Here is a 22,787-nt window from a genome sequence, read left to right as displayed (position 1 = left end):
CATGTATGGGGCTGTATGAGAGGTAATTTTTGCACCGTAGTTTTTATCAGTACCATTTTTGTTTTGATAGGACTTTTTGATCGCTTTTTATTAATATTTTTATGGTATATGAAGTGACCAAAAATTCACTATTTTGGACTTTGGTATTTTTGTACGCCATCGACCGTGCGGTTTAGCTAACCATATATTTTAATAGATTGGACATTTACGCACGTGGCGGTACCACATATGATTTTTTTAATTAAATTATTTTATTTAAAAAAATAGGAAAAGGGGAGTGATTAAAAATTTTATTAGGGGGGGAGGCTTATTCACATTTATTCTCTTTTTTTTTTTTTTTTTTTTTTACCACTTTTTACCTTTTTTTTTTTTTCAGCCATGCAATCTTTTGGTTGCATACACTGTTTAATGCTATGTCATAGCATAGCATTGATCAGTGTAACCAGCGATCGGCTGCTCATGTGGGGTTCAACCAGTTCTCCGTTCGTGAGAACATTTTAAACCCAGTTAGCGGGATCAGGGCGTACCCATAGACCCATCGTCCTTAAGGGGTTAAAGCAGACACTTTTTGTAGTTAATATTTTTTGTTTTTTTAACTTTTTTTTTTAGACAGATTTATCAAGCTTTTCTGTCAGGTTTTCCCTGATATTACAGGTCAGAAACCCTAGGGGCATGTCCTTTGTTTTTTTCATATGTCCCAAGATATTTACTATGGGTTTTCCTAAAGTTTTTGGTTTCACATTGTCCCAAATTGATACAATGGAACCACATAGTGTTTGCACTTTTTTGACTGACTTTAAATTGGTCTTTTTCCACACTAGTCAGGGACTATTGATAGTATTCAGAATATTGGGTGGACTATATAGGCCAAATGGCTCTTATAAGACTACACATTCTACACAATCTTTCTAATGTGGCGTGATATTGAAAACCAGACAGACAATCTTAAATGTGGGCAAATGTACTACATATAGGCATACAATGGTATACATCAGAGGTGTATTTCGGGAAACCTTCTTGGTGTAAACCTCCAACAGAAGGCTAGAATGCACTTTGCACAGAACATAAGGCACGCTGGAAAGCCACACAAAAGCAGAAAACAATAATAATAATCTGTAGACAGACTCATAATTCTACATGGCTGCTCTTATAGCAGAGTAAGCACATTCTAAGCACATTCATGTTCCTAGGGGCCCCGCTTTACTTGGGAGCAAATTACAATCAATTGTACAAGAAAGACAGAAACTGAAAAATGTGGAGAGTCATGAGAAAAAGGCCCCACATGCAAATGTGATCTCTACATCTCTCATCATCTACATCTTTCTGCAGCTCTCCTTTGAGGGGGGGGGGGGGAGGGAGGGGGGACGATTTAACTGTTCTTCTAGATATAAATATTCTCTCTATATCTATTATATATATATATATATATATATATATATATATATATATTTCTATTGAACTCAGAAGCACTTTCTAGCAAATCTTTCTTATAACGACAAGCAACGTGAGTGGAGACTGCAGCTGTTGATAGTGAAGAGCTGTGAGACGTTATTTAAGGCGCTAGCAGTTTGTTGGGGTGTATACAGCATAAGAAGACAAATGTTATTTGATCCGCTGGTGCCGGTCATGGATCCAACACATGATAACGTCTTCCACACACAAAAGTGTTCCTCCTGCCTGTTCCTGTACTGTACCTGAGGCGCTTTCCTTTCTCTTATGGGGATAGGTGGGGTCGGGGTATTTTTGAGAGGCACTGATTTCTCACCCTTATCGGTTTCCTTCTTTTGTTTTTTCCTGCTGATTGAAAATATGTGCTCCACTCCAGTCCTTACACTACTCCAATAATCACTGTGAGCTCTGGCATACACAAACAGGACATATTGGAGGTTTGGTATGAAGGTATGCTTACACTGAGTTTTGTTAAAGCGTACCCGTCAGTTCCAACAAAATATTTTTAAATATATATCACTCAGTACCTACTCCTGACCATGTACATCAAATTTGTGTCTAGCACCTTTATTTTTTATTACACTTTTAATTTAGCTCACTACTATGAATTCCTCTGAAAGGGAGGGGGCGTGGCCTCACTGTGCAGGTCTCCGCCCCCTCCCTCAGTATGCTGACTGCTCACATCTCCCCTAGCATTAGGTAAACTACAACTCCCAGCTTGTCCTCACTGACAGTAGCGGGACACAAGCTGACAGTGGGAGGATTTTTCCCCCAGCTGTGAGCCCTGCGCTCACAGCTGTCAATCAAGGAAGTGTGTCCATGAGGCATGGACACTGCAGGACTAGTATGTGTCCAAGCAGGCAGGGGGGCAGTTGTTTGACTGGCTTTTTCAGTATGAAATACTGCAAATTTTCTATTGAAAGCAATTGCAAACCCTATTGGTTTTGCATGCTTTACAATATATGAAAAGTTTTTGTATCTGACAGTGCCCATTTAAGTTTCTTTTTTTTTTTTTTATTAAAAAAGTCAAAAAACACACAGTTTCTAGATGCAGTTTTTAAGTTTTTTTTTTTACTTTTTGCGGCTGTATAATACAGAGGAAATTCTTTTCTTTTTGGATTTCTTTTCTGTCTTCCACAGTGCTCTCTGCTGACACCTCTGCACAGAGCAGGAGAAAATCCCCATGGCAAACATATGCTGCTCTGGACAGTTCCTAAAATGGACAGAGGTGTCAGCAGAAGGCACTGTGGACAGACAAAAGAAATCCAAAAAGGAAAGAACTTCCTCTGTAGTATACAGCCGCTAATAAGTACTGGAAGGATTAAGATTTTTTTTAATAGAAGTAATTTACAAATCTGTAACTTTCTGGCACCAGTTGATTAAAAAATAAATAAATAAATGTTTTCCACCGGAGTACCCCTTTAAGAATTAACATTCATTCTTAAAGGTGGATTGAAAATTTCCCATTGAAATTAACATGATGTGGGTTAAAAAGTCCACATGCAATTCACATCAAAAAGTAAGCGTGCACGAGGCCCTAAAGGGCATTTCCACCAAGCATGGTTTTAAGTAAAAGTTGTGGTGCTATAAGATAGATTTATAGACACTCCTGTATGCATATGCTCCTCTATATACGCATAGATATACAGCAACATGTGCACAGCAGTATACTTCTTTGTACATACGCTACACTTATAGCTCGACCACTATCTTATGAATGTGTTATCTATATGACCCCAGACTCTCGTACCCTTGAAAGCGTATTACAATTAGTTTCACACCAAGGGGACGAGGAAGCTCAGGAGAACAAAGACAGCACAGCAGCTCATAATCTGAGCAATCTGAGCATTCTTATTAATACAAGTAAAAAATCTATATATAAAAAACACTGACCCTATAAGCTGTGGGCAACAGTAGGACATATGGCTTTAAATAGCAAAGAAGTCGGTCACTGTTAATATACGGTACCGTAACCGAGCTTCAGATGAAGCAGTGCCTGTCCAGCATTGCTGCAAATGTCTCCTGACAAAAAAAAAAAAAACTTATGACACTGAATGATACACAGAAATCCCTGACCATTCTCCCTGTCACAATCAGACCTAAAAATGAGGTCACCAGTCTCAAGTATCAGGGACCAGGAGATGCAAGATAAAAGAAGCAAATAGAATTATAATTCTCTGTTAACTCCATGTTTACCCTATTCTTAAGGAAATTCTCCCAAATTATACACTAAACATATCCATAGCCAGTAATGGGCTCAACATATGTCAAAAGAGTGCAATACATTAAAGGCGCATATCTATTATTCACTGGAAGTGGACATTGCAATTTTTTCATTTATACAGTGAGAATCAATAGAAATTCATAAACACTGATATGCCATTAGGTGCCATACACTCAGTTTATTAGGTAGATTTGATATAATAAATTACCCTTTAACACTTATTTCTCTATCTATTTCTTTATATATCTGATCTATGTCAGCTGGACTAACACAATAAAAGATTACTTTTTACACATAATTTTGTCATTCCGTTGTGATTTCCTTAGAGTGCGTTCACATTGTGTTTTTGTCTCCATTTCCCGTTTCCATTACAGTACATTGAAATTAGCTGCATGCAAAAGCATAGTTGTCTACGCTATTGTTTATGCATTAAAAAACTTTATGTCATACAGCAGCATCCTTTAACATATGCTTTTTCCTAAAACTGTATACGATAAAGAATAACTAAACACAATAACTAAAACATAGTGTGAAAGCACCCCAATGCTAAAATTCCAATTGGAAGACCCGCTGGAAAAAAAGGCACGATCTGCCACTGCATTTTTCAGAATTTTTGCAATGCAATTTTCCCTTGTGTTTTTGCCTTTGTGTGTCCACCCTTTCTTTGCACCCCAAAAAGGGGTGAAAAAATGCCAAAGACAAAAATGAAATGATGTGCGGCTGTTTGGGTGTGTTTTTCCCAAATATATTTATATATATATATATATATATATATATACACATATACATATACATACACACACATCAACATACATACACGCACACACAAATGGAAACTTATCCTAACTGATACATAAATAAATGATTGCAATGAAATAAAAAAACAACTAACTAATGTCAAAAATTCTTTTAGGGGCATCTAACTAAAAAAATATCTAGACAAAATTATTTTTTTCTATTCTGCATCATTTTTCACATCAGACCTCAACTTGCACTTCTTCCACCTAATCTGGGGCGTATAACCTTGCTGAAGGAGACTGGAAGCTGACACTGGAGGGAGGGGGGGGGGGGGTGCGGAACAGCAACCTAAAATGTTTTCTATGCAGGAGGGAGATGAAATCTATGCTGGAAAGAACCAAAATGAAAATTAAGTACAGCGTGGTAATGTTACAGCACAACTACAGGTCCACTCAGGACTGAGAGCTACACGCAGATACGTATGCTGGACACATGAATCGCCGCACTACTGCTTCGTTAACCCAATAAAGCCCGCATACAAACTTCACGCTGCAGCGAAATGTGTCGGCCAGCTGTTCTAACAGCGAGAAAACACTTCACATGATGAGAGAATGAACACTGTATAAACTCCTCACTGGATGTTATATAAACAGCAGGTGGGATTATTGCAGCAAAGGCCTTGCTCTAATGAAGTCCAGGATTTCACCATCTCTTTAAGAGCGTCTTACTGACAAACGCAAGTGGAGTTCTATGTTGATAACAATTAAGATTAACCGAGACGATTACTGTATTCTGCATTTATGACCTGGGAGGATCCACTGAAAGGTTCCGCTAAGTGCAAAGAAATAGCTTCAAAAAGGGAATCCAATGCATGGTCATGAATGTGTGAGGAGTCTCTCCAGTTTTCATGTTGAGATTTTGTATCCTACATTATTTACCGCAAATTCTTTTGCTGTGGTCAGCAATGTAGAATGGAAAAAACCTTTAACACCCCACCGTCCATGAGAAATTTTAGTCAGCAGATTGCACCGATTTCAGTAGGGTCTGCTGAAAGCCTAGTCCAGTGTTCCTCCGGCCATTGCAAAAGGCACCATGGTTGGGAAACACTGGATTAGTCTATGGTGGCTTTTCTAGAAAGTGACTGGATGTACGCTTCAAGCCTAGGTCCCACTTCTTAGTTTTCTGTGGCACATTAAGGGTCAATGAACACAATATGCATCTCACTGTGCTGTAGTTAGGGCTCGTTCACATTGCTGTTACGCTCCGGCAAAAAGACCTCCGCCAAACAGTCAGTCAGAATGACGGGAGTTTAGCGGAGTTAAAAAAAATAGTGCATGTCCTACTTTTCTTCTCCGCTGAACTTGTGTAAAATACTGTATCCCTGATCGACCCCATTCAAGTCAATAGGATCCCAAAACTCGGCAGAGCATAATGGCAGTGTAAACTTAATCGTATAAGTGACAAAATATGCAGTTAAAAACAAACAAACAAAAAAAAACCTTAAAAATATGTGACAGGAATCTTAAGCTACATTCGGAATTTCTGCTATTTCACTACACATTTTTCCAAGAAAAAAAAATACATGGTGAGAATGGAGCCTTAGGGGTAAACATAGGTCAAGTAGGTTGGATCTTTCCTATGCAATCCTACTGTTTTTCCTGGAGCTACATGACATAAATGATACCTGGCAGCTCCTATTCTACTGATATAGAATGAACGTTGGATTTATGGTGGATGGGGTTACTCATAGGTTACCTATATCGTGCTCACTGATAAGCCGACGGCGAAGGTGTTCTCGTATACAGCTGATTTCTGCAGTGTGTGACCAGTAGTTTCCTCTTTTGTCTTTCTTTAGATAAAGCAGTGAATATTGTGCAATGTCAGTGGCCACCTCGTAACATCTAAACACTAACATGTACTTTTATTAGTGAAGTCTTTATGGTCGGGTTAGTGACAACCACAACACTCTAATGATGCTGCAATACTCATCCCAGTTATGAAATTTTTACAAGAATATCCATGTCAGTGAACTGTCACGGCTGTGTTATATACATTCTTCTACAAGAGATATCAGCTCTAGGGTTGAATTAGTGGAAAAGATCTGAATTAGTGGGGATCTGCTATAGGGCTCCGGCACCACAAAATCAGAGGCTTCTAGGTCACTAAACATTGATGGATTAAGAGTATGTTCACACGTACAGGATCTTCTGCATATTTAGAAGTCAAAAGGAAATCAGCAGGAGAAAATATGCAGCAAAACATGCAATGGTCCAATACCCTAAAAAACTTTTACTGGGCCTAAATGTTATGCAGCATTCTTCAGTGACTAGGCTTGGAGTTCCCGGTCTTGTTTATCGCAGGCTGTAATTGAACAGGCAGCATTATGCAATAGAATGAACTGATCGGACGCTTGCTGACTTTTACATTGTGCGCCATTTTAGACATGCATTATTGAGGCCTTAGAAACAGATCCCCCTTATCTGCAACTCCTGTGTTCAGGGAGGGCTGTGATGCCTCCTGCTAGGCCGCCCCATACATGAAATTCAAGAATTGCAGCAAAATAAGCAGAGATGTCAATCAGCCGCATCTACCCATAACACTCTGCTCCATGTCTTCATGGGAACAAGATGTGAGTGACAGCCTTCTTCTGAGAAGCTGGTTAACCGATTGTGTGTCCACCAGAAGACACGTGTGAATACAACCTCTTAAATAAAGAACACGGTGGGTGCACGCTGGCAAAAACACAGCAGACACCCCTCCCACAACCCCCAATGCCACTCAAAGGGAAATTTTTTAATTCATGCCTTATAGCTTTATTTTAATCTGAAATATGAATAAACTATTTTGTGCTATTCAACATAACATGCACCGTTCACCCCGTGCAAAGTAACAAATAAAACTTTTAATTTGGCGATGTAAGAAACAGAAACTTTTGACCGGCCTTATGAAGACAAAACATGTAAAACCCCCATAATTGTAAGGTGTAATTTCCAGCTTGCATCCAGGATAGCTTGAAGTAGCTGCTGTAATCTTGGAGAGTTCTATGTTCCCGATGTCAGTGCTGAAGTCAACATCTCTCCAAGGCGTTGTTAGTACACACACAATTAAATGCCGTGACTAGAGCGTTATATAGCTGCAAGCTAAAAATCTCAGCAAACAAGACCCAGAGCAGGAAAAAACAGCAGTTTGGGGGTTAAATCCCCCAAAACCTCCAATTTAAAATGCACTTCAAGGCTCTAAATCCACCTTAACCTCCAGTCAGCCAAAATGACAGAAGACACCCCACAATTGCAAGATGCTGAGGGGAGGATACTGAAATAACACTTTGCAAAAGCAGTATTTAAAGGAAAACTAAAATTAAAGGAAGAGAAACTTGCTTATACAAAATGGAACATAGTTTGAGTTTTAAAAATATATAAAAAAAATTGCCACCTTCAGGAACATTTTTTATATCAAGCAAAGATATAACCTGATTAAATATATATTCAATAAAATAGAGTGTCCTGGTTTTAAGAAAATCCAAGGGACAGAGTAGAGAAAAGCAAGAACCAAACTCACTGTGGTCAAGTTTTATCTTAGTTTTTCTTTTGTTATAGGTATCTAATATCTTACAATCCAGTAAGTCTTAATAACTTGGCACTAGTCCACATACAGAAGTGTTAATAACAATTGTGGTCTAAATTTTAGTACATTGTCATTTAAATATCTAATGTTTTCAAAGGACAAATCTGAATACAAACAAATCAAAACTATACACGAACAACCTTTAGTCTTAGAAGAACGTGATGGAATCAATGTTTTCTACCTGGGGATGCTGCCTTTTCCCCTCTGTTTTAATGTCGTCACCTTTGGGATGCGGTGTTAGGATACTGTCACCGCAGTAATTTGTCACATTATTGACACCTGATTCATACAGAGAGTTGTCTAAATGTTCTTAGAGGAGTTAAGATCTCTAAATAAAAGCAGAGGACGTATTGTTTTGCCACTAGTGCTCACAGCCTCCAGCTCTGCTGGATAAACCTGGGACAAAAGTGTTTGTGATAAAGATTCCTTTCTGTCAACAGCGCACTATTTGCTAAATCCACAGGACGCTTCTGCGTTGGTTCAGCCATCGAGGCGTTTGTTTTACTAAATCCAGCGTTTTCCTCTTCTAACAAAGAAGTCATTCTAGCAGCATCCAGCGGTTCAATATTATGATAACACGAGTGTTTCTCCTTCTCATCACCGCTCATTACCTGCGCCAAGAGCCGCCGGATAAACACGGTGAACACTTTTTACTTTGTGTAATAGAAAACATTCCCTGGAGGAACAATCTTCTCCGCAAACTGATTTCAAGTCAAGAAAGGGACACATGAAAAAAAAGCCATCAAATTTTCATTGGATATAAAGCCTCAAATAGAATTATCTCATATTTATTATTGTGATTTCAGCTCCTGAGAACAGAGCGATTAATGTGAGCGGCATTAGATTATCAGTAATAAGCTCCAGCATAAAGTAATTACAATATATTGCTGCATTGGTAATCCTGAATAAGTTCATTCTCAGACACTAACACACCGTCCATAAAACATCATTACAGAAAACGTGTCAAAGAGCACAAGAACAATACATAAAGCAATGCAGGAAAACATTATTTACTAATAAATGTAACATTATCACATTTTTTTTTACAAATTAGTTTTCTTCTTTTACAGAAGTTGAATGCAAAAAAAGCTTTATGATTTAATAGCAAAATTATTCTCCAGGCTAATTGCAAAGCTTATTTAATAGAACTAACTAAATAAAATGTAATTGGAATAGAACAAAAAGGTTTATTAGAGATATTAACCCCTTCCCACTTCGGCGATTTTTCATTTTTGCACTTTTGTTTTTCCCTCCTCACCTTCTAAAATTCATAACACTTTAAATTTTTTACCTAAAAATCCATGAGGGCTTGTTCTTTGCGACAACAATTTTACTTTTTAATACCATTAACAATTTCACTACAAAATCTACGGTGAAACCAGAAAGTTATTTGTGGGGCAAAAAAAAAAAAAATAAGCCATTTGTAATTTTTAGTGGCCTTCGTTTCTATGCAGTGCAGTTTTTGGTCAAAATTGCACCTTATATTTATTCTGTAGGTCCATACGGTCGCAAGGATACCAAATTTATGTAAGTTTGATTTTATTTTACTACTAAAACAAACATAACTACATGCACCAAAATTAATATGTTGAAAAATGTCCTCTTCTGACCCCTGTAATTTTTTTATTTTTCCGTATAAGGGGCGGACTTTTTTTTTATCACTTTTTATTCATTTTTTATAGTATAAAAAGTGACCAAAAATACACTATTTTGGGCTTTGGGATTTATTTACATGTACGCCATTGACCGTGTGGTTTAATTAACGATATATTTATATAATAGCATGGCATTGATCAGTGTTATCGCCGCGCGACTGCTCCTGCCTGGATCTCAGGCACTGAGCAGTCATTCGGCGATCGGACAGCGAGGAGGCAGGTAGGAATCCTCCTCGCGTCCTGTAAGCTGTTCGGGACGCCGCGATTTCACCGCGGCATTCCCAAACAGCACCACTGAGCTAACCGGCAATGTTTACTTTAGTGTTAGACGCGGTGATCAAGTTTGATCACCGCATCTAAAGGGTTAATGCCGGACATTAGCCCGATTGGTAATGGGACCCACCAGGTATGATGCGCACTCACCTGCTGAGTGTACGTCATACCTCGGGAGCCGCAGATGGACGTTCATGAACGTCCATTTGCGGCAAGCGATTAAACTATACTATACAACACTAATAATAATAAGTAAATAAAATGTTTATGTATAAATCTCACAATGTCTCACATTTTGTAGCAATAAATTAAGTTTCTTGTTTTATATCAGTAAATAGTTAGGACCATCAAATTATTTTTGTTGCTCCATTTGCTGATTCGATGTCACATTGAGCTAACTTTCTATATTTGGTTCACTAAATGAGTTTCTTGCAGGGGGATATAGTAAAGTGAATAGATTTAGTATGAAGGAAAGCAGTTATGAAGGTGAAAGTCTAATAACTTCCTTATACGATTCCGCTGCCGACTTAAAACCTCCTGTACAGTTCTGCGGCTGCCTATAGAACACCAGTAAATCACTGGAAGGAAAAGTCCTCGAGAACAGCTGGCAACCCATTCCCCCTTTATTGCCTTTATGGACTTAAAACTCAACTTAGAAATGATTAAAAAGCTCTGTTAAAGATTAAAATGTAAGCGGCGGCGGCAGCTTCCCCCAGCGCAGCCTGACGGGCGTAAAGCATTATTGAATTGTAAGGATTAATTGGCCTTTAATGGAAATGATTAGTGTTCTCTGTGAACCGTCCGCACGGCTCTGCTCTGGGTTATTTTATTAGGAGGCTTTCTCTATAGATAGAGTTATTAAATCCAGGACGGTCATGCTCACATATCTATGCTACTATTCACTAGTACTTTCCTTGTTATTTGTGTGGTTTTTTTTTTTTAACGATGAAACTTCTTTAGGGTCCAGCACAGCTCAATAGATTACAGGCAGCATCGTTCTTAATGGTTAAATGTAAGGTTGTGTTCACATGCTGCACAAGAGTCACAGTTTTGCCTCAATTTTTTGGGAATCATTGTAAAACCACTTTGCTTTTGCTGAAGATCAAGGCAAAACCACAACTGTACCGTGATGCATCTGGAAGGTGTGAATATAGTCTAAAGATCGTTAACAATTATTAGTAATTAAATCTATTTAATGGTTGTGTAAGAGAGGACTGTAACAAATAAAACAAGCCTAAATAATGGTCATCTGTGTACGGGGTACAATCTACTGTAATCTACGCATTACTAGTTTATAAACTTTAGATAAGTATATACTACTGTATCCAATCACAAATGCCATAGCTACAATTTCCGCATACATAACCAAGCGAAAGGTAAGGACACTTACCACTGTCCAGAAGAAGATGACCCTCTGTTTCTCCAGCCAAACTAGTAGTGTCTGCTCACCGGGCAGTCAGTGGAAGGATGAGGAAGAAGAAGTCAGTGAGGAAGTGAACAACTCAAGCTTCAGGCTGAGACCGTGCTGACTCCCTGAATGCATACAAGTGAACAGGGAAGGAGGGAGCCCCAGGTTCTTGGCTCTTTAGAGCGGCTTTCACTTAGTGGTGAAGTTTCTTGAATCCTATTAGCTGTACATAGAAAACACAAGTGATCAGTGGGGCTGCTCCTGCTGTCCAGGTGCTGTGTTGGTGACTGCCCTCTACATCTAAAGGAGGGGGAGTAGTATGGACAGGCTGCGAGCACAGAGGGGAGGGTGTGTGGGAGAGACACAAGGAAGGGGTGGGTGGCTTCAATCCCAAACACACAGGTCTCCAAACCTTTTGTATGACAGAAGAACGCTACTCTGGGGAAGAACATCAAAAGGCATAACCCAGTCAATTCCTATCAATCCTTCTTTAACCGTTTTTTTGCCACAACTGCGCCACATTCTGTTATCCTTGGAAATTCCTATGGAAAGCAAAAATCGTAAAATCTCTGCAAAAGTCCACAACACCAAGTGTTAGGAATTTACAAGCTACACCCTGGCGCCTTTATGTTATTTCTCTACGTTTTTGGGTCCATGCAGTAAACAAGAATGAATCACCAGCGTATGGAAGGGGGGGGGGAGATAGTGAAAGGACCGCAATCGGTACATGGGGTCGCAGTTCGGGTTACATGGAGGACTATTTTGGTTGGTTAAATTTAAATCTTGGTTTTTTTTGCAGCTAGTGAACATCTGATACTCTAAAAATACACAAGTGTAGGATATTTGTTCCCTCAGCCAGTAGTAGGTAGATCCAGTATGTGGCCACTGTATCCACATATGGATGTTAAATCCTAACAACATTTCTCATCTCTTAATCTTACTCACATATTGATATAGACAGCCTCCCCATCATGCTCCATACATTCCTTTAAAAAAAACATTTATGTGGGCTGCCTGCAATTACATCTGTCCATGCAGCTTTATATGTATAGTTACACATGGTTCCTCTACCAGGTAATGTCAGCCCTAAATATATAATGGTGCATGTTTAGGTTTATGAACATGTTTATCCCCAGTGTTTAGACTAAACGCCATAGTTTTAGGGCCCAGCACAACTTTTAGAGTCAGCACACAGAATATGAAGAGTGAACAGATTCACAAATTCTCTTGAATTCACAAAATCTAATCTCAAACTGGGGAAATCAATTTGCTTATTATGTCCTGTTGTCATATGAGAAAAACACAAGTTACGTGTCGCAATTCCCCTATGTTACGTTGTCAGCCATATATCCATATAGTTGTAAAATCTACATGGAGGCACCTATAAGAGAGAGAGAGAATGAGCCCTCTCAAAGGGGTACTCTGCCCCTGGCATCTTATCCCCTATTCAAAGGATAGGGGATAAGATGTTAGATCGCCGCGGTCCCGCTGCTGGGGACCCCGGGATCGAGTTCGCTCTGTGCGTAATGACGGGCGATACAGGGGCCGGAGCAGCGTGATGTCCTGGCTCCGCCCCTCATGACATCACGGCCCGTCCCCTTAATGCAAGTCTATAGCAGGGGGTGTGACGACCACCACGCCCCCTCCCATAGACTTGTATTGACGGAGGCGGGCCGTGATGTCACGAGGGGCGGAGCCGTGATGCAACGATGCTCCGGCCCCTATATTGCCCGTCATTACGTGCAGAGCAAGCTCGTTCTGCGCAGTAATGATAGCGGGGTGCTGCAGCAGCGATCCCCGGGGTCCCCAGCAGCGGGACCGCGGCGATCTAACATCCTTTGGATAGGGGATAAGATGCCAGGGGCGGAGTACCCCTTTAAGTCTTAGGCTAAGTTTCTACTTGTTTTTTTGTGGCCCGAAAAAAGGCCACAAAAAACGCCACAGCATTTTCCTGTGTTTGGTGTTTTTTTCTTGCGTTTTTTCTGACGTTTTTTGCATTTGAGTGGAAATTGCATTTTTGGCCCCTTTGTTGGGTACCAAAAAAATAAAAAATAAAAAGGTAGTGATGGTAAAAAAAATGTATTTCACAAAATTTATATTTTTTATAACAAAATTTTAATAAATTTTTTAATAAAGTGGGTATGTGTGTTTCACTTTTTTTTCTTTTCTTAATTTTTTTTAGGTAGTACTACTACTCCCAGCATGGAACATACTGTTCCATGATGGGAGTAGTAGTACCTGTACTAACAGACATATCGCACCGGGTGTCAGTCATGACACCGGATGCAATGGTCCATAATATAGCAGAGATGCGGAGTGGCTCTATACAGCACTCACATCTCTGCACTATACTGATGTGAAGAGAACATCACTCATTCATATTTTCTGCCCAGAGTGGGGATTGGCCGGATGGTTGCAGCCAATCACCGCTCTCTGGAGGGAAATATGAATGAGTGATGTTCTATTCATATCACTGGCCGGAGTATAGTGCAGAGATGTGAGCGCTGTATAGAGCCGCTCCCCATCTCTGCAATAGATAGGACGATCACAGCGGATGTCAGGAGTGATACCCGCTGTGATCTGTCCTTGACTGCAGGTACTACTACTCCCAACATGGAAAACACTCTGATCCATGTTGGGAGTAGTAGTGCCTGCAGTTAAGGAAAGATCACAGCGGATGTCATTCCTGACACCCGCTGTGATCCTCCTGTATAATGTATAGATTCGGGTGGCCGCTCTTCTATGGTCCCCTGCACTACCGTATATATACACCTAATTATATTTCCCAGAAAGTTGTGATGATTGGCTGGGCAGTATAAATTTATATGATATAATTTATATGATATAAATATATAGATTTATACGGCTGCATAAAATTCATATGATACCGTAATACCGGTGAGTGTATATCGTGTTGGGGACAGAGGGCATACCTGTACACCCTCCGCCTGCTCAGTTCCTATAACGTGGGGCCACGCCGTGGCCCCGCATCATAGCAGGTCGGGCCCGGCACCTAGCAACGGACGGGACCTGTGGCTAATAGCGCACAGCACCGATCGTGGTGCCACGCGCTATAAACCCTTTAGACGTATCGTTCTAAGTTGATCGCTGCATCTAAAGTGAAAGCTAATCAGTGCCGGTTAGCTCATTGGGCTGCTCGGGACCGCCACGGTGAAATTGCGGCATCCCAAACACCTGGAGGACACGAGGAGGGTCCCCTACCCACAGTGCAATTGTAGGGGTCCGATGAGCAGAAACAGCTGCTAGAGGTCTCTTACCAGCCTCCTGCATGCAGGATGACAGATCATCTTGTGCAACCTGCACAAGAAGATTGCCAATAGTACTGATCAGTTATATGTTATTACATAGTACTGAACAGTAGACTGCTCTTAATAGTCCCCCTTGAGGACTTAAAGGGGTTATTCAGGAAAAAACATTATATATGTATATATCTCAACTGGCTTCAGAAAGTTAAACAGATTTGTAAATTACTTCTATTAAAAAAAATCTTAATCCTTTCAGTACTTATGAGTTGTTCTTTTATGTCTAAGTGCTCTCTGATGACACCTGTCTCGGGAACTGTCCAGAGTAGAAGCAAATCCCCATAGCAATCCTCTGCTACTCTGTGCAGTTCCCAAGACAGACAGAGGTGTCAGCAGAGAGCACTGTTGCCAGATAGAAAAGAAGAACTCAACTTCAGCAGTTGATAATTATTAGAAAGATTAAGATTTTTTAATAGAAGCAATTTACAAATCTGTTTAACTTTCTGGAGCCAATTGATGTATAATAGAATTTTTTTTTTCCAGGAATACCCCTTTAAAAAGTGTCAAATAAATATAAAAAAATGCTTTTAAAAAATGTATCAAAAAATATTCCTAGTAGAATTGCTCTTCTTCCAGACAGAGGCTAGGAGGGAATGATTTGCTATATACATGAAGGAATGTTTAGACCCCCAACGATTAGATGTGGCCTGACCATACATTGCTAATAATATAGTCTTAAAAAACCTCTTCAGATATAAAGCAGATTGGACCCTAAGAGTGCCCTGCCCTGGAAGAGAAGAATGCTGCAAGAAGAATTCAGAAGTGTTCTTGTTTTTTCATTTTCAAAATCTCCTCAAAACCAGACAGTATATAACACAAATATAAAATCACAGGATAAACCAGACCTAAAAGATCTAATCACACTTAGAGACAGGTTATAATAGAATAATGTGTAACTACTTGGAACGTTATTGCCCTAACACTGCAGGTCAGCAGACGGGGTCACCGACTCAGGATGCAATAATCTCCAATAAGAAACCATTGTTCATAAATTAAAGGCAAAACTCAGCTACAGTATGGCTGCACACAGCGGTGATATTTATTATTTTGGTGCTTGGTGGTTGGTAAATCCTTGTCTAGATGCAAAATCAACAGTAACTGTATTCCTCTGCTTTTTTGTTTAGCTTATGTCAAAAATTGCGCCATGTATCTAGAAAAAATAAATGGAAGCAAAGCTTCTCATAGGACAGTAGGTCTAAAGCACAGTTTTCATATATAGGTAGTAAAAGATTGAAACTCGAAAGTTTAAATCACACCATGAGACCTGCTGCAAATAGACACCTGGGTGGGGGGAGATTCATCAACATCAGTGTATGGTAGAGCTTTTTTTTTAACCCCTTTCTGCTGCGTGTATTTGTCATTTACCTGCGCAAAATGTACTAAACTTGCGCACGGGTCTCTGTGAATCATGTGCAGTAATAGAATCCAGCCCATCTCAGATCTAGAAAAACAATATAAGGCAGACTTGTACGTGTGCTCGGAGCTAGTGTATATTTGCGCAAAAAAAAAAGACGCAGTTAATAAATTCATGTCTACCAGAAAAACAGCTCTACGGTACACTTGAAGGGTGACATCTTTAGAAAAAGTTCCACAAAAAAGACGCACAAAAAGAACGCAGGAAATATCCTTGCGCAAGATTTTGCGCAAGAAAATACACCTAAAATAACTATATAGATTGATGAATACCCCCTGATGAAATATAAGCAGGAGTAAGTGCACAGCAGCATGCGCTTCCCTCCCGGGCTGTCAGTGAAATCCCACTCATTCACTGCATTGGTCTATGCAGTGAATGAGTCGGACGTAGTGGCCGGACAGGGAGTGAAGAGAAATTCCATGTACTTCCCCAGCTTATAAATTGTAAACACAGCGAGTATCAGGACTGAGAGTATCAGGACTGAGAAAATTGTATCTAACGAAATGTATCTTTTTTATTACAAAATTTTATTAATTTTTAAACAGGGATCAATTTATGTGTGCGGGCAGGGACCTAAAAATGTAGCCAACAATAATAAAAATGTAGTGTGTGTGTGTTTTTCTTGTATATATACATCAGTGAAGGAGACCATAGAAGAGCGGCCGCATCTATACATTATACAGGAGGTTCACAGCAGGTGTCAGGAGTGACAACCGCTGTGATCTTTCCTTAAAGGAGATGTCCGGTGCTCACTTTTCTTATTTTATCCGTTCCGGGCTGAAAAATAAAAGAAAACACTTTCTCTTACCTGCCTAGGCTCCCCTGGTGCTTCAGTACAGGTGTTCGGTCCCCGGGCTGAATTCTTCTTACTTCCTGTTAGCCCGACAAGTCACACGAAGCTTCAACCTATCACCGGCCGCAGCGATGTCCCGCCTCGGCCACTGATAGGCTGAAGCTCCGTGTGACGTGCCGGGCTAACAGGAAGTAAGAAGAATACAGCTCGGGGACCGAACACCGTTACCGGAGCACTGGGGGAGCCTAGGCAGGCAAGAGAAAGCTTATTTTCTTTTTTTTTGCAGCCTGGAACGGATACAATAAGAAAAGTGAGCACCGGACATGTCCTTTAAGTGCAGGTACTACAACTCCCAACATGGAGCACACTCTGCTCCATGCTGGGAGCTGTAGTACCTGCATTAATAGACAGATCGCAACAGGTGTCAGAAGTTACACTCGCTGCGATCTGCCTATTAATGTTGTCTCTGCTATATTATGGACGATCGCATCGGGTGTCACGACTGACACCCGGGGCGATATGACTATTAGTACAGGTACTACTACTCCCATCATTGAACAGTCTGTTCCATGCTGGGAGTAGTAGTACTACAAAAAAAAAATAGAGGAAAAAAGGTAAAACACACAAACTATTAAAAATGTATTAAAATTTTGTTATAAAAAAATGTAAATTTTGTTAAATACATTGTTTTCCATCGCTACTGCATCTTTTTTTTTTTTTTTTTGGTACCCAACAAATTTTGGGTACCAAAAAAAAAAAAAAAAATGCAAATGGTGCCAAAAAATGCAATTTCCACACAAATGAAAAAACGCCAGAAAAAACGCCGGACCAGGAAATTGCATTGCCGTTTTTTCTTGCATTTTTTCTTGCGTTTTTTCAAACCAAAAAACGTAGGACAAAAAAACAAGTAGAAATTTAGCCTTAGGGTATATTCACATGTCCCATATGTGCTGAGAATTTTGTGTTTATATTTTAATACAAATTTGTTGTCTATAAAATTTGTAGAATTAAATTCACAGCATATATGATACATGTAAACACACCCTAAGGGTATGTTCACACATTTTATACTTTGCGGATGTCATTCTGCAGCATGAAATCTAGAGAGCATACAATACACGTAAAAATACCTGTAGGGTTTGTTCAGATGAGCATGATCTACTGCGAGTTTCCTACTGCTAGTTTAAGCCTCGCAGTAGATCCCTCTGTGTGAACATACCCTTAAAGTAATTCTTTATGCACTATAAAAATCACAGGAAAGACTGGGTTCACATTACAGATTTTTGAGCATAATTCCATTTTCAGCGCAGCAGAGTCCCATTGCTGTCGATGGGATTCCGCTGCACAGCGCACACAACAGAATTTCCGTGGTGGAAAAATGTATCCTCCAAAATACTTATCTGGTTTGTTTTTTTTGGCAAAAACCATGCGGAATACATTGCGTTTATGGGGGCGGCAATGTCATTATCGGTATCGGCAATTACCTTGCCGATATGCAGATTTGTGATTTGTAAGACAAGAGACAGCACGCAGACGCATTGTGTATTACCCAAGGATAGGGAAGGGAATAACCAGAGACAATCGTCTCTAATAGATGGTGAGTGATAAGTGTGCTTATCATCCTGATTCTGTGTTGGGGTACTATAAGGTGAAGTTGCTGCTAAGCCTGGGGCAACCTGTCCTGTAGAGCAACCAGTATACTAGTACAAAAAGACCCTTAAAGGGGTACTCCGCTGCTCAGCGTTTGAAACAAACTGTTCCAAGCGCTGGAGACGGGAGCTCGTGATGTAATAGCCCCGCCCCCTCATGACATCACGCCCACCCCATCAATGCAAGTCTATGGGACGGCCTTCATGCCCCTTCCCATAGACTTGCATTGAGGGGGTGGGGCGTGACGTCATGAGGGGAGGGGTGCTATGACGTCACGAGCTCCCGTCTCCAGCGTTCAGAACAGTTTGTTTCAAACACTGAGCAGCGGCGTATCCCTTTAAGGAAGATGTCCAGTGCTAAGGAACCTATCCCCTATCCGCAAGATCTCCTGTACGGGGCCCTAACTCGGCCCCGCATGAGCTCATGTGGGTGACGTTTCCCAAAGAGCATGTCAGCTGGTACATACATGCCCCCTCCATTCATCTCTATGGGAGAGGAGGGTACAAAAGCCCCGTACAGGAGATCCTGCGGATAGAGGATACATTTCTTAGCAACGGAGATCTTCTTTAAACCTGGCGCTGCTACTTCTGGTAAAGGAAGGAGGATTCAGGAACTCCAAAAGTACTTCCAAGCGATTTATTAGATAAAAAAATAAAAAGGTGCAATTATTGTTCCTGTATTTTATTATTTTATCTAATAAATCACTTGAAAGTACATTTGGAGTTCCTGAATCCTCCTTCCTTGACCAGAAGTAGCAGCGCCAGGTTTAGGGTCCTTTACTGTACTATACCTGAGCTGTAATTGGATGTTATGGGCAAAACTAGTTTTGGTTTTGGTAAAATTAATAAATCTGGGGTATTACTGGTAATTTCCTCATTGATTTTAAAGGGGTACTCTGGTGGAAAACTATTTTATTTCAAATAGTAGCGCTATCCTCATGTGGATCCACAGCACATCCATGGCGGAAATTGTCAGATAATGAGACTTGTGTGAACAGAGCCTTGTTGACTGTCTGTGGGGGCAGGGCAACATGATTGCCTGAACTGGTTAAAGGGGTACTCCAGTAGGAAACTATTATTTCCATATCAACTGGTGGCAGAAAGTTAAACAGATTTGTAAATTACTTCTATTTCAAAATTGTAATTCTTTCAGTACTTATCAGCTGCTGTATGCGGCAGAGGAAGTTGTGTAGTTCTTTTCTGTCTGAGCACAGTGCTCTCTGCTGACACCTCTGTCCATGTCAGGAACTGTCCAGAGCAGGAGAGGTTTGCTATGGGGATTTGTTCCTGCTCTGGACAGTTCCTGACACAGAAAAGAGGTGTCAGCAGAGAGCACTGTTGTCAAACAGAAAAGAACAGCTCAACTTCCTCTGGAGCATACAGCCGCTGATAAGTACTGGAAGGATGTTCTGCAACATGACAGCGCGGTGCATAACACACCACGACAGCGCGGTGCATAACACACCACGACAGCGCGGTGCATAACACACCACGACAGCGCGGTGCATAACACACCACGACAGCGCGGTGCATAACACACCACGACAGCGCGGTGCATAACACACCACGACAGCGCGGTGCATAACACACCACGACAGCGCGGTGCATAACACACCACGACAGCGCGGTGCATAACACCCCACGACAGCGCGGTGCATAACACCCCACGACAGCGCGGTGCATAACACCCCACGACAGCGCGGTGCATAACACCCCACGACAGCGCGGTGCATAACACCCCACGACAGCGCGGTGCATAACACCCCACGACAGCGCGGTGCATAACACCCCACGACAGCGCGGTGCATAACACCCCACGACAGCGCGGTGCATAACACCCCACGACAGCGCGGTGCATAACACCCCACGACAGCGCGGTGCATAACACCCCACGACAGCGCGGTGCATAACACCCCACGACAGCGCGGTGCATAACACCCCACGACAGCGCGGTGCATAACACCCCACGACAGCGCGGTGCATAACACCCCACGACAGCGCGGTGCATAACACCCCACGACAGCGCGGTGCATAACACCCCACGACAGCGCGGTGCATAACACCCCACGACAGCGCGGTGCATAACACACCACGACAGCGCGGTGCATAACACACCACGACAGCGCGGTGCATAACACACCACGACAGCGCGGTGCATAACACACCACGACAGCGCGGTGCATAACGACAGCGCGGTATAACACACCACGACAGAGCGGTATAACACACCACGACAGCGCGGTATAACACACCACGACAGCGCGGTATAACACACCACGACAGCGCGGTATAACACACCACGACAGCGCGGTATAACACACCACGACAGCGCGGTATAACACACCACGACAGCGCGGTATAACACACCACGACAGCGCGGTATAACACACCACGACAGCGCGGTATAACACACCACGACAGCGCGGTATAACACACCACGACAGCGCGGTATAACACACCACGACAGCGCGGTATAACACACCACGACAGCGCGGTATAACACACCACGACAGCGCGGTATAACACACCACGACAGCGCGGTATAACACACCACGACAGCGCGGTATAACACACCACGACAGCGCGGTATAACACACCACGACAGCGCGGTATAACACACCACGACAGCGCGGTATAACACACCACGACAGCGCGGTATAACACACCACGACAGCGCGGTATAACACACCACGACAGGGCGGTATAACACACCACGACAGGGCGGTATAACACACCACGACGGTATAATACACCACGACAGCACGGTATAACACACCACGACACCGCGGTATAATACACCACGACAGCGCGGTATAACACACCACGACACCGCGGTATAATACACCACAACAGCACGGTATAACACACCACGACACCGCGGTATAATACACCACGATAGCGCGGTACAACACAACATGACATGAGGGATACAGTTGCTGCACACACATATATTAGGCTTCATACTACACTAGTGGTCCCCAAAAAACTGTTGAATTCCAGTCTCCAAAACTACAACTGTTGCTGGGACTTGGCTGTCTGGGAAAGTGCAACAGCTGGAGGTTCACAGTTTGAAGACCACTGGACTACATTTTAACATCAGAAGTGGTTACCTGTGCCACCATTAAGGTCTCAGCAGCTACGGAATCATGGGCCTCCTGTACAAACAGAAAATGGCACAAAAATGGACAGAAATGCATAAACCCAAACCTAAACACTGCCATATATGCACCTATACATCAAATATCCACCCAAAGCTCTGTGGTATCACAGTACATGGCTTCTCCTCAAAAGGTATAGCTTATCTTGGAATGCTGGGCCTTGTGGCTCTACAGAGCACGCATTCATATAATCTAGTACACGGCAGAGGTATTATGGCTGTATATGAGGGAGACGTGCAGAGTTTTTTAGAAAGTCCCTTGCTGCGATCCGTCGCCACTTCAGCGAAGGCGGGAAAGGGGCGGGGCCTTAAACTTAGCCTGAAAGAGGGGCGGGGCCTTAAACTTAGCCTGAAGGAGGGGGCGGGGCCTTAAACTAAGACTGAAGAGAGGGCGGGGCCTTCAACTTAGACTGAAGAGAGGGCGGGGCCTTCAACCTACACTGAAGGAGGGGCGGGGCATAGACTGAAGGAGGGGGTGGGGGCATAGACTGAACGAGAGGGCGGGACCAGGGCCTGTGCGGATTAATCGGCGGAGGAGGGAGGATGAGGCGTGGCTTGTACTTGCCGCAGCGATGTCTTCATCTGAGATGGGAAGGGAAAGAAAAGGCGTGAAGACGGGGCCGTTGTGAGGTGAAAATTCAAGGGCGGGGCCTGTACACACATTAGTTCTTCAGGACATGTTTTTTGTGACCCCTGCCTGATATAATTTGTAGTAAGGACCGTGTTATATACAGCATAGAGGGTCCGCTCAGCACTACTCAGCATGGTGACTGTCCTTTATAATAAGGGTTAATGGTGAATGTCTTATTGTGAGGTGATTTATATCACAATTCTGCTGCTTGTGGTGACCTTGGTCAGGACAACATCTTTGGCGCCATATGCAACTGTTGGTAGATCTGTTTAGTAGTTATACTGGCCAGCATTTATCATTATAGTTTACCGTATTTTTCGCCCTATAGGACGCACCGGCATATAAGATGCATCTAATTTTAAAGGTGCAAAACCTAGAAAAAAAAGATTCTGAACCTAACAGTGATCTTCAACCTGCGGACCTCCAGATGTTGCAAAACTACAACTCCC

General features: G+C 41.9%; 1 protein-coding gene across 5 annotated transcripts in view; it reads right to left on the bottom strand.

Moving 5' to 3' along the window:
- The window catches only part of EYA2 (EYA transcriptional coactivator and phosphatase 2), a 128,235-nt gene extending 106,223 nt beyond the window's left edge, over nt 1-22,012 (bottom strand). The window contains exons 1-4 of one of the 5 annotated variants that reach the window (XM_056549157.1): nt 21,799-22,012; nt 21,661-21,705; nt 11,784-11,913; nt 11,354-11,594 (exon numbers count right to left, since the gene is read on the bottom strand). The gene's annotated coding sequence lies outside the window, so the exon portion shown is untranslated. Of the gene's footprint in view, nt 1-11,353; nt 11,595-11,783; nt 11,914-21,660 lie in introns of all 5 variants that reach the window. The other 4 variants (XM_056549156.1, XM_056549159.1, XM_056549158.1 and 1 more) reach the window with 4 other exon arrangements.
- Nucleotides 22,013-22,787: the final 775 nt, after the last annotated feature.

The sequence above is a fragment of the Hyla sarda genome, chromosome 12 (genome assembly GCF_029499605.1).
Source record: "Hyla sarda isolate aHylSar1 chromosome 12, aHylSar1.hap1, whole genome shotgun sequence".
NCBI classification, from domain to species: domain Eukaryota; kingdom Metazoa; phylum Chordata; class Amphibia; order Anura; family Hylidae; genus Hyla; species Hyla sarda.
Note: the sequence above shows the minus strand (reverse complement) of the source record. Positions and strands in the feature narration are given on the sequence as shown.